General features: G+C 41.6%; 1 long non-coding RNA gene across 1 annotated transcript; it reads right to left on the bottom strand.

Moving 5' to 3' along the window:
- Nucleotides 1–3,366: 3,366 nt before the first annotated feature.
- LOC119296804 lies at nucleotides 3,367–4,524 on the bottom strand. The gene is made up of 3 exons (XR_005145392.1): nucleotides 4,112–4,524; nucleotides 3,969–4,011; nucleotides 3,367–3,620 (listed from the first exon to the last, which is right to left on the bottom strand). It is a non-coding gene; the product is annotated as an uncharacterized LOC119296804 (long non-coding RNA).
- Between the last annotated feature and the right edge of the window lie 6,362 nt (nucleotides 4,525–10,886).

The following is a 10,886-nucleotide window of genomic DNA, read 5'->3' as shown; positions in this document are numbered from 1 at the left end:
TTATATGTTGCTTTTACAACTATTTTCTACTCAACTGATGTGTTGTAAACGCGGGTATTTTGACCCGCGGGTACCCATATACCCTATTGGGTGACGGGTATGGGAAAAAATTGTACCCTTGACGGATATGCGTATGGGTGATGGGTAAGTTCAGGGTGGATGGGTAAGGGTATGGGGTGGCTCCACCCGTACCCATACCCTGCGGGTGCCATCCCTACTTGTCAAGCAGAAATCTGCTGCTATGATAGGAGGACGACGAGGCGAGTGGCTGCTCCGACCCTGCTACTGCCCACACGATAGAAGGTCCTCTCTCTCTCTCTCCCTCTCTCTCTCTCTCTCTCTCGTTTTTTATTCCTCTCTCCGATGAGAGTTTGGTGCAACCTACCTCATAGTTGTACCCTTGGTAGAGTGATTTGTTTGACATGTTGTTGGTCTGAAGTAAAACCACTTAATCATCCTCTTCCTTTTTTTTAAAACAAACCAGTCTTGTCATTGTTTCCCCGTGTATGGTAATTTGAAGAAAGAACAACGCTATTCCTGTCTGGGATTGTGGTCTGTTGGGGACTTGAACACTGCTCTGTTCTTCAAAATTACAGCGTGTTTGCTCCTAGTGCTCAATCATATTCTGTCCTAGATCGTTATCCACCTAGGCCGTTGATTTGCATAATGCAGACTTTCATTGTAATATGTAAGATGCGTATGATATGTTTCGAATATGATCGATGATAAACTTACTGACTTACTGATTCCTGAGTTCTATCTTGATGCTTTTTGTTCCAAGTGTTAAGCAGGAATTGATAGGGCTGTCATATGATTTTGTTTAATCTTTGCTAATGTGAATTGTGAAATGTTGGTTAAACTTAATATGATCATCACCAAACTCTCTACCTCAGTTCTGTTTTAGTAGTGACGCAAACTGCTTACAGCATATAGGCTGCAGTATGTGGAGTCCTAAGTCCAAAAAAGAGGCCTGGACACGTTTATTATTATAGTTATTACTTGGTAAATTTAGTAAGAACAAGTAAGAACTAGTAAGAGTTAAATCAACTATGTGGGCAGCATTAACATAGGTGCTCCTGTGTCGTGCTGCTACGTACTTGGTAGTTCGACCTTCTCCACCGATTAGTGAGCTCCGCCACCGAACGTAGCTCCTGTGCTGTGTTGCTATTCTAGCCAAAGGTTTTCTCTCAATTTATGCACTTTTCCGTTGAGTGCCTTTGTTTTAAACTATGAGATATGCCTATGTTTAATTCTGAAATCTCAATGCAATTTTATGTTGTTGCAAAAGGTAATTTTGGGAAAATTTCCATTGCTGCAGGATAATGAGATGTTGAAGCGGCAGACGGAATCCATGACACCGAAGTGCAATTGCGGCAGATTATCTCTATTTTTCCTTTTCATTTTTCTTATTATTGGAGTGAGAACAGGTAGAATGAGGAACTGTGTGATAATAGATACAAAGAAACTCATGTTTGCAATTGTTAATGGCATACATACTTGCATGTTCTTTGAAGTGGTCAATCGTGAGTACCAATGCATAATGATGGGGTTTTGGCTCATTTATTGGCTTAGGTGTCCAGTTAACCATGAAATAGGACCCATGTCAATTATGTATGCTCTTACTGGATGTGTTCTAATGCTGGTGTAATAATGTGTACTGGTTTATTTTTTTTAATTTCTAATAAGTTAGTAGTGGCGTGGGGAGGAAACTGAGCGCTACTAGTATAAATGATACTAGTAGTTGGTTGTTAACCCACGCTACTGCTATTTCATTAGTAGTAGGGCGTGTACGTAATAGCAGTAGCGTGGGTGGCACACGCTACTACTAACAAAGTTAGTAGTAGCGCGGGTTTAACCCACGCTACTACTAACTATTAGCTGTAGCGCCTTATTGGTAGCGCAGGTGCCCGCGCTGCTGATAGGCCTAAAACCCACGCTGCTGCTAGGCTTTTCCCTAGTAGTGTATATTAGGGATGCAGTCCAAACAATGGTTCATAACAACGCATCTATACAATAGAAGGCACCACAAGCAAGCCAAATCAGGTATGAAAATAGTAGATAGCAAAGCAACACGAGAATAGTAGTCGAGTATATTGGCAGACCTTTAATTCTCAAAGAGTTGATTGGTTCATAACAACGGTTCCAGGAGAAAGCTGCGATAGAAAAAAAAATATTCTTTCAAAGAACGCCCAAAGGTTTGAGCAGGATATGGTAATAAATATACATGATATGTAAACTTCAAAACTATATAGCAAATGAGCATACTGCAGAGAGATAAATGCAGATTTGAAGCAACATATTCATAGATTGGCAGAGTCTAATTGTAGCAGCATATCCTTGTGAGACCGATATACCTTTTGAACTTCTCTCTAGCCAAACACATGTAGTCTAATTGTAGCAGCAGATGAGCGACATGTGGGACTTGAATTTATTGACTGTAAGTCGCACCACTATAAAATACAAAGCATTGATCCTTTGCTGTTATAACCAACTTTTTCGTAATTTTGTAAGAGACACGAAAACAGAACTACGGCCTAGGATCTTACTTCAGAGGTCCCTAACCCTGCCAATTAAAAACATTTTTTCCTCTTGGTATGATGGCTTAATGAGAACAGGAATTTCAGGATGATTTCATTTAAATAATAGGTCAAGGAGTGTTCACATAACCAAGATTGGTGACTGGGAATATCTGGTGCATAATTCAAGCATAACCAAGATTGGTGACTGGGAATATCCCATGGGCAGCGGCTAGATGTATGGTTTTATTACATAGCGACAAGTACGTAGTATATAGAAATGGTGACAATCTTCAGATACAGAGCTGTTGGATGCTGCAGAGAGACCAAATTAAGCCAGTAAAACAACTCAATAGCAGGTTCCTACAGTTAATGGTATATTTTAAACAGGAAGAAAACAAGCAAAATCATTGCCAAACCGCACATATCTGAACCAAGGAACTTTAGAATGACAACTATCCATGACTAATTACCATCACCAAGGCAGCAACACGCAGATTCATGGAAAAGAATTTAAACTACTGTTTTGAGGTTTCAAAAAACAAAAATATTTAAAAAGGATGTACACCAGAACTGTAAAGCAGGGAATTATGTGATAAATTCATAGGCCAATGATGATATTAATGTTCCTAAAGTCACTATGCAAGGGGGAAATATGAGTAGGAACTGACCTGCACAAGAAATGTTGGAGACGCATCTTGCAGGAACTCACATATTCCTTTCAGTAATCAGTATGCCATGGTCCTCTCTGAAAATTCAACAACATTTTCAAATATGTAAACTATACCACCCGATCCACTACAAATCAAGTCGACAAACATTCAACTTTCAGCTCAAGCAATACCTAATTTGATCACATCCAAGTTTTGATTCCATCAACCGCAATTTCTGATCCAACAAATTTTGATTCCATCACCCACAATTTTTGATCCAACAGATCTGGGAAGCCCGAGACGGTACCTTCCAGCTCCAGGGGAGAGGGAAGGGAGGCGCCGGTGCCACCCTGGTGACGACCCTTCGACCATTGCCACATCCACGCAACCAAGACTTCGGCAGAGAAAACAGGCGGCACGAATCAAGGGTTGTACTCATATCCCAGACCAGCTGCAACACGGTTAATGGAATCAGTCACACCAAACCCATGCCATGATAAAAAAAATATCAAATGTATGTGGTGTCATGCAATCTTTCTGAACTCAGATCTTCTGCATAAAGTGATTCATATTAAAAAAACATATATATACCAATCAATTAGATAGCAGAATCACAAATTATCTTGAATCAACCCATTGATAAGCACACCAAACTGAACCGAATAAGATAAATGCAGACAACTAAATAGTATCTCTTACATACATGAAAGAACCAGAGGCATCAAATAACATAAACTTAGCAGCCAACCTTGCTCGATGAAAAGTAGGGCTCATAAGAGGCTAGGGAACCGATTCATACCTATGGAGCAGTGGCTACCTTGACGTTCGTCCCTCTGGAGCTGCTGCACACACACATACACTAACCTGTATGTCAAGCTGCAGAAAAAAGGGATCAAAACAGAGAGAGAGGGGGGAAATGGTGGAAGTGGAGAGGGCACTCACCTTCACCTTCGCACGACGGATCCGAGGCGTCTCACCTCGAGCAGTCTTCTTCCTGGAGGTGCACGAACGCGAGGACGACGGTCCCGCGCTCCTCCAGTCGATGGCGACGCCTGGACAACGACCAGGAGGCGATGCAGTGCGCGAAAGTTTGGGCGGGGTCGGGGAGGACCAACCGGAGGTGCAGGCGCAGCGCCGGCGTTGATGGCGACGCCGTGGACCGGCGACCGTGGCACTAGGGTTAGCCGGGGCCGCGCGTTGAGGGGGGGCGCGTCGGGTCAACGCGGTGGAGAAGGAACAATGTCACGAGATGAGCTTGTGGATGTGCTGTATGGCGACCGACCTCGCCGGAGTTGGCCGTGGTGGTGGCGGCAGGGGGGAATACAGAGAGAGAGAGAGGGCGACCAGGAGGCGATGCAGTGCGTGAGGGCAACCAGAGGAAAGGGGGATGGGAGGGCGGGCTTGCCGTCGGGCAATAGGGGGCGGCGGCCACGGTGGAAGGGGAGGGGGCGGCGGCCATGGTGGAAGGGGAGGCGGCCGCGGCTAAACAGGAAGAGTAGAAGCTGATTGGGGAGAAACGGATGGGCGTTGGGTTTATATACCTCATAGCAAAATTACGAAAATACCCTCGGCGGGGCACGAGAATAATGGCGGTGGCACAAGATATTTCTGGTGGTGAGCTAAACTGTTCATTGCAATAGTGTCGCAGGCTCCATCCGGCGGTCCAAATCGTCCGGGAGAGAGATCCAAGGGTCGGAAACGCATCAAGCAAACACATCCGACGGTCCACGATCGCTGAGCTCTGAGAGCGTCCGGGAGTGACTCGATCCCTTATTTCTCGATTCTGAAGCACCAAAGCACTTCCAGTTAAAAGAGCTCAGTTATGATGCATGGCTATTTAATTCACTTTTATAATCTAAAAGGGTCTTAATGGATATGTTCTGACAAACCACCCTGAACTCATTTGCTCATTTTACTTTGTGGCAAACAATAGTGTAATCATGGTGCCTGATAGTATATATATTGGCAGTTCACCACCATTTTGTTATAAAAGCAGCCATTAGGAAGTCTAGCCCCCACGCCATATTAGTTTCTTTTAGGAAAAAAAAGTAACATTACCAGGGGGGTCATATGAATTATACCGAACAGATATCTATGGAGTATATAACAACCACGTAGGTACGCACTGTATGAATTACATACCCACAATTGCATATAGGATTGGACGTTGCACCTCGTCGGTCAGTATTTAGATACCTGAATACCTAAGCGGTGACATGTTTTATTATTACGAGGAGACATGGGTTATCGTCGTTGGGTAAGGATACCATGGGTATCATACATTAGGTATAAGATATACCAGGTATCAGGGCCGGGCTGGCAAAATTGGAGGCTCTGTGCGAAACTAAAAAGTGAGGCCCTATCTCACTAAAATGAACTAACGAGCAATTATGATATAATGTCTTACATAATAACTGGTTATATAGAAAATCATACCTATTCATACGGCAGCAGATATCAATTGGAGATTAAGCGTCAATATTTGGTAATTAGACGAACCGTCTAACTCAACTAGTCATGTCTTCTGTCCGATTGAACTGCTATACTATGATATTTAACTGAGGAGGAAATAACCCATCTATCTGTCTAATGATCCCTGCCGAAAGTAATTTGGATAATAGGAACAGAATTAAGAGTACAATGAGGGCTGTCCAACGTATATACAGTATATAAGAAACAATTTATAGGAGTAGAATTAGGAGTATAATGAGGGCTGTCCAACGTATATATACAGTGTATAAGAAACAATTTTGCTCCCTGACAACCCGAATCACAATAACTAGGTATATACCGTATTGCTAACACAATAGCTAGCTAGTAGATAGCTAGAATCACAATAGGTATATCATCGGATCACAGTAACTAGAATGACAGAATCACAATAGCTAGCTAGCAGATAACACTAGATACTCTCTCAATACATGTAGGAGAGGCGTCAAAAGACAGCCAACAAGTATATGATCAAAAATTCCTCTCTGAGAACCCGAGATCAGGAGACTACGAGATGAATAATCGATGGATCATGGATGCGAACCAATGAGGGCTGTAATTCATGTACCTGTTTTTCTTTGACTGGGTAATTGATGTACCTGTTGCCGTGTCGCCCATCGCGTCGTCGCCGGATCTAGATGCGAACCAAGATCCCGCGCTGTTTGGTTTCCTCTGGATGCGGTCGATCCCTGCCTCCTGGTTCGCCGTTCGGTTTCCTTTCCCGTCGAGTCATAACCTGCGTCCCGCGATCGAGGCATCGAGGGCATAGCCGATCGAGGAGGCAGCCTGGGAAATTATAACCTGCGTCATAACCTGTACGGTCGAGGCTTGAAGTGCCAGCGCCGAGCGGCCCAATGCCCATGCCTGGGAAAATAAATATATAGGCCTGTAAAATTTTTGGGGCCCCCCAAACTCTATGGGCCCTGTGCGGGCCGCACAGTTTGTACAACTATGGGCCCGGCCCTGCCAGGTATCATACATTGGATAGGTATGTATGACAACATATGCAAATACGAGCACCTGATACCTATTATAATAACAATTATACAATATGATTGATCTAAATTATTATAAAATTTGAAAACACTAAGGTATGTATGGCTATAGTCTTTTTCCTCTGTATAATTTTGTTATTATATTCCTAGAGTATCATACCTCAGTTACATCTCTATCAGGTCTGTTGTATAGATGTTCATAGATCGTCCATGTATCCACTTATTAAAAGGTAGTGACATTTATGGGCGTATACCAATAAATTTCACATCAAGGTATGTACATACAGAGAAATATCTTGATTATGTACTGTTTTTTTACGGGGACTTGAGTATGCACTTAAAAGTATCTTGGACTATGTATGTATCTTATAAAATCTAAAACAAATCATTGGGTATATACGTACACAAGTATGGGTGTTCAGACTATTTTTAACAAGACTAGTAGAATTGTTTAAGGAAAGAAATTGTTTATTAAAGAGTCAATACCATTTTCTTGGAAACTAATCTCCAAATAATGGTCATGGAGGTACTAGTGCATGAGTAAACAATACTCCCTCCATCCCGAATTATTTACCTCAGAAATGTATAAAATTGATGTATCTAAAACTAAAAATATGTCTAGATACAACCATTTCTGCGACAAGTAATTTGGGATGGAGGGAGTAGTATGCGACTCTTTTGGAAACTAATCTGACTAGTAGAATGCCCATGCGTTGCTATGGGCTATAATGCATATACATAGTTAGGGTTGTTTTCAAGGTCGAAGCTCATTTCTCGCTCATACGTTCGGGCGTGTCCCGACATTAGACGAGTGCCTAGTAGGCTCCCAGAATTCAACCGTGTGGAAAGTCCAGGCTCCCCAAATCCATATCATATATGGGGAGAAATATGGATGTCTAGACTATTCTCCATGTTATCTCCAACATGCAGACCCAACAGCAAAAACCCCACTCCACAGCATACCCTTCCTTTTTTTTCCTATCAGACCCTCCATTTCCTACTCGTTTTTTCATCATACCGGGACATTTCTCACTTGAGCCCTCACCTTTAGAACCAGATGATGTTCACCTCACTTTCATCGTGTGTTGCAACATGTATGAAATTTTTTATATTTACAATATAATAGAGCGGGTAGAGCTAACATATACTATCAACACAAAATAACAAATAACTATAGAGATAATTCTCAAAGTCCATTCAACTTTGCAAATTAAGACCGACTTGTAAAGTGAGTGGCAACTTGAACATATTCCTCGTCTCCAATAAGCTCCACCTCTAGCCTACACAACACTCATTGCTAGAAGTACTTATCGTTCTCCTCTTCCTCGTCCTTCCCTACATCTTTTATTTCTAGCCTCTTCGTCAATCTTCGTTGGTGCCAACCAACACCAATCAACATCAGTGTGTTCGTCAGTGACGTCTCATCTTCTTCTTCCTCCTTCTGCGCTAGTCTTAGTTCTTGATCCTACTTTTTTTATAGAATACTCTTCCTTTCTTTTTTCGCTTTATTTTCTAGAACATTGTTTTCTTCTCCAACACAATGGATCATTTGGCCGCTTTAATTCTTTTTTCCTTCTTATTCTTGGAATACTCTTTCTTTCTACACAGAATGAACCACCTGGCCATTGTAGTGTCGTGTTGTCCTCACCTGCGAATGTTTCAGCAACCGTCAGCGTGTGGACATACTGCAGAGCATGGTCGTCATACTCTTGGTGAACGCTTGGTTGCCCATGTCGCGAGCGCATATGGTGGCTGTTGTCTATGGTGCTCGACGATGCTGAGAGCCTCTTGACCGTCCTTGCCCATGAGTGATTTCAAAATGATTTAGCGCGACTAACTGTCTATCTAACTCCATGCATGCCTAATTAGCTTCCAATTAAATCAATTAATTATTTGGCTAATTGGGGAAAATCCCTACTTCGAATTTCTTGACATTTGAATGGTACGGTTGATTTGAGAAAATATCCTGGCGGGCTATCTGTATGACTGACAAGAAATATAATATGATCGCGTCCACAAACACATGTACCTGGCGGTCTGATGACCCGCCTTCCTCCAAGGCCATCCTCGACGCCATGCTCCCGCCATGGAAATCCTTGACGCCATGCATCAGCGTCAGGCCCGGGCACGGCGTCCCTCTGCAGGGGCGCTTGGATGCTTACTCCCATAAGATTTTTTTTAAATTTTGTTAGGAAACTTATGATTGTCAATTAATAATAGAGATAATGTTAATAATAAATGACATAATGCGGTATTAGCCATTTGTTTTTTGAGAAATATCTATTTTTTTGGAAGGTTATCGAGAAAAATCTTTTGTCTCTCTTCTAGGGAGGTGATCGCAGATGTATGGTATGATTTTCGAATCCTTATTTATCTATTATTTCTGACTCAGCACCTACCAAAGTAAGCACAAAACCATATCTCCCCTTTAATGGGATGTGGATTTTTAATTGGAGAAAGGAAATTCTGTGGCAGGGAGTGATGAGAGGTGAGGCGTAAAAAATGAGACAAAAATAAACCAGTGATGAGAAGCTACCAACTCCCCCTTTAGGAGTAGAGATCCCTATTTCTAATTATCTAAATGCTTAATTAACTATCAGTGTAATTAATTAATTTCATTAATAACTTAGTATTCAAATTGATTCCATGGTAAAGAAATCCTTTTGAAATGGACATAATTAATTGCATAAATAATTAACAATATGGTAATTAATTACATTAATGGCTTGATTATTGTTTTGGCATTTTTCCAAACTATTTTCACCGTCGTCTTCGAAGTGACAGTCAAAACTTTCTATCGTCAGTGCTTGGTTTTCCTCGAGCACCTGTTGACCTCACCTGCGAATGTTTGACAACTGTGAGTGCATGGACATCCTACAGAGCATTGTAATCATCCATCTTACCGACCGCTTGGTCGCCCACATGGAAAGCACGTGGTGGTCATTGTCCACATTCGAAAGCACTGGTCGGTGATGTCGCTGAAGGCCCACTGACAGTCGGTGAGAGCCTGCTGGCCATCCTCACCAGCGAACGCTTTCAAATTGTTGGACACGATTAACTGTTTGCCTATTTAATAATTGCGGGATAAATTAACTACATGCCTAATTATCAGAAGGCTGAATTAATTACCTACCTGATTAATTAATTGCCTACCAAATTGTAATAATATTCTACCTCCAATTATCTACAGGGCTAATTAAATGTATGTCTAATGAATTAATTGCATTAATGGCTCGGTTTTAAAATTGTTTCCGTGTGAAAAATTCTTATTTAAATGAATCAAATTACTTGCAACCATAATTAACATTTGATTTGTTAATTGATTCGGGACTCGGTTTCCAAACTATTTTTGCATTAATGACTACGTGCAAACCAACCAAACGACCTACGGACTCCTTCATTAGTAGTAGAGAAATGAATGACTGTAGAGGTACTAGTGCATGCAAGCAGTAAATGGAAAGGAAAATATTTGGAATGTAATAGTGATTATTTGCAAGAAGAAAATACATTAACGGGCTGGATCCAGAACAAGGTGCCCCAGACACTTTGACCGTAAATTACATCAATAATATATATATTTGTGACTGAAAAAAATATACCAATGAAAAGTTCTTTCGGATTTGAATTCAGCAGCATAACTTTTATGACATATAAGATACATTTGGTCAGTCTAGTTTTTGTCAAAGTTAGTTTTGGGACGCGTGTGCGCCTTATTCATTGGAATAGAAGGAGTAGGTAATAATACAGATTTGCTTATTGTGTCCGATCATTGGATCAAAACCTGGTTACCTGATATTATTAGTGTGTATTTTATGTTGCATAAACATATGTACCACTAGCTTCATACTCGTACATATCTGATACACACAAACTCCGATTCGGACAATCAACGATCATGATTAATCCACCGAGCCAATGTAATCTCACGACAATAAAAACATCAGATCTCCTCGAATAATAATCTGCTAAAAAGAGACAAAGAACAATATTGTCTCGGACAATAAGAAAAAGAGAGGATCGATTATTTGTTTATTGATCCACCTTAGATTAGGATTCTCTGTTTTCAGTGCCGGCGTGGAGTGATTTGCAGAGGACGCACTTGCAAATAGATTCGTCACAAATCCCGCCACAATAGCCATTATCGACGCATGTCTCGGCACAGACTTGGCTGCCGCAGGCCCGAATTCTGGCTGGGGGCGCCTCCCAATGCAATTCCCTGCTTGCACCAACAT

The sequence above is a fragment of the Triticum dicoccoides genome, chromosome 5A (assembly GCF_002162155.2).
Source record: "Triticum dicoccoides isolate Atlit2015 ecotype Zavitan chromosome 5A, WEW_v2.0, whole genome shotgun sequence".
NCBI classification, from domain to species: Eukaryota; Viridiplantae; Streptophyta; class Magnoliopsida; order Poales; family Poaceae; genus Triticum; species Triticum dicoccoides.
This window is presented reverse-complemented; position numbering and strand designations above follow the sequence as displayed.